Source organism: Clupea harengus, chromosome 10, assembly GCF_900700415.2.
Source record: "Clupea harengus chromosome 10, Ch_v2.0.2, whole genome shotgun sequence".
Classification (NCBI taxonomy): domain Eukaryota; kingdom Metazoa; phylum Chordata; class Actinopteri; order Clupeiformes; family Clupeidae; genus Clupea; species Clupea harengus.
The window spans coordinates 21233041-21235540 of NC_045161.1; the positions used below are offsets into that span (position 1 = coordinate 21233041).

Consider the following 2500-nt stretch of genomic DNA (forward strand, 5'->3'; position numbering starts at 1 on the left):
CTTACATACTCCCTCTCAGACTCAAACAGTAAAAACACAGTTCTCTCTTCCAAAATCCTTTACAACTCACCAGGACAAATCAGCAGGACACAAGATAATAAATCAGTTCCTGAACCATGAGACAGACTCATAACCAGTCCAAACATAGTTCCAGAACCCCCAAAACCACACACTAACCCGCATCTCTCAGCCGAGTCTAGCAGACACCCCAAACACATACGTATGTCGCCCGCGACCACCACCACAAGCGCTCAGACCCAGAGCCCAGAGCGGCCAATCTGGACCAATGTGGCCATTAGCTGAGATGAGAGAGCTCGTGAATCAGCCTGGCAGGGACAGCACAGCTCCTGGCTGATTAACAAGCCACAGTTAAAGAGAGATTTACTGATCCCAGGTCTGAGATTTGTCAGCGCAACATCCAATAACACCAACGTCCAAATGGATCAAATTAACTCACTCTGGATTTGTTATCTGACTCACTGTATTAGACCTAAATTTAACTTCAATAGTATAAAAAAATAGTTATATGGACAAAAAGAAAGTTAAAAGAAGCAGAGTTATCTTTAAATGATCTCAAACAACCACTATTGCAGTGACAGTACATGCTACAGGTCACAGTTCAAAGTTCAGCGTTCCTCACCTTCTGAGTTGTCCGATTGTCAACTCTCTCACCGCAAGTCGGAGTTAATACTGTCGATTTACTCTTTGAAGTCTTCGAAGCAAATGCTCTCTCAGGGTTTAAACACTCACACACACACCCTCAGTGACTGTCAGTGTATGAGACACAGAGGCAGTGGCCCTCACGCGCAGACGGTGGCACAGGGCGACACACACTGAGGCGCTACACACAGACGCGCGGCGGGGCATACAGAGAGCAGGGGGAGTGGGGGGAGTGGGAGGGAGCTACACAGAGCCCAGCCAAATTCCACACAACGAGAATGAGAATGAGAGAGGGAGGAAGAGAGAGGGAGAGAAGGAGCAAGAGAGTGTGTAAAAGAGAGGGAGAGAGAGGGTGAGGGTGGGGTGGGGTGGGAGAAAAAGATTGAGTGAGCAGAGACTTTGAGAGAGTGAGAGTATAAAGAGAGAGGGAGAAGGAAGGAAAGAGAGAGAGAGAGAAATAGTAAAAGAGAGAAAGAGAGAGACAGAAATGCTAAAAAGAGAAGGAGTGTGGCAGAGTGAGAGAAACATTGACAGAGAGAATAAATGAAAGAGAGAAGGGGGGAGAAGGAGAGGGAGAGGGAGAGAGGTTAATGGGGACAAAGACTGCTCTGCAATAATTACACAAGTTGACAAACTCTTACCCGAGCACCACACCAAACTGCACTGTTTTTCTTTCTCTCTTTCACTTTTTGGCTTTCCTCTTTTTCTTTCTCCCCCCTCCCCTCTCTCTCTCTCTGTCTTTCTCTTTTAGATTGAGTATAAGTAACAGTATCCCTCTAATAACATCTCAGCTCTTCTGCCTCCCCCACCCCCCCATGGGTCCCCAGGACGGGCTTAACCAGGGAGAGGAGGGGAGAGGGAGGCCTCATATCACAGACACCCCAGCGCACGGCCCCCTACCCCGGGCAGAGACAGGGCAACCTCCCCTCTCTCTCCACCACCACCACCACACAAACCCAACAGCCCACTGGGCCTGCACACTACAGCGGGGGCTTGTTGAGGATACTCTTCCAGGAACACAGTGTTTCTGCTGGGTCTGTCTGCAGTGTTTCTGCTGGGTCTGTTTCTGCTGGGTCTGTCTGCAGTGTTTCTGCTGGTTCTGTCTGCAGTGTTTCTGCTGGTTCTGTCTGCAGTGTTTCTGCTGGGTCTGTTTCTGCTGGGTCTGTCTCTGCTGCTTCTGTCTGCAGTGTTTCTGCTGGGTCTGTCTGCAGTGTTTCTGCTGGTTCTGTCTGCAGTGTTTCTGCTGGTTCTGTCTGCAGTGTTTCTGCTGGTTCTGTCTGCAGTGTTTCTGCTAGGTCTGTTTCTGCAGGGTCTGTCTCTGCTGCTTCTGTCTGCAGTGTTTCTGCTGGGTCTGTCTGCAGTGTTTCTGCTGGGTCTGTCTGCAGTGTTTCTGCTGGGTCTGGCCCTGCTGGTTCCGTCTACTGTGTTTCTCCTGGTTCCGTCTGCACGTCCTGCCGGTCTGAGGTTGAGTGGCCTCACATTTGTTTCACTTTCTCTGCTCTGTGCTCTCTGCTCTGTGCTCTGTGCTCTGTGCTCTGTGCTCTGTGTTCTGTGTTCTGTGTTCTGTGTTCTGTGTTCTGTGTTCTGTGTTCTGTGCTCTGTGCTCTGTGCTCTCTGCTCTGTGCTCTCTGCTCTGTGCTCTGTGCTCTGTGCTCTGCTTGGTGCTCTGGCTGTGCCCTGCTCTGTGCTCTGTGTTCTGTGCTCTGTGCTCTGTGCTCTGTGTTCTGTGCTCTGTGTTCTGTGTTCTGTGTTCTGTGTTCTGTGTTCTGTGCTCTGTGCTCTGTGCTCTGTGCTCTGTGCTCTGTGTTCTGTGTTCTGTGTTCTGTGTTCTGTGTTCTGT

General features: G+C 50.1%; 1 protein-coding gene across 3 annotated transcripts in view; it reads right to left on the reverse strand.

The window, feature by feature from the left end:
- The window catches only part of palld (palladin, cytoskeletal associated protein), an 85670-nt gene that overhangs the window by 50410 nt on the left and 32760 nt on the right, over positions 1-2500 (reverse strand). The window lies entirely within an intron of this gene.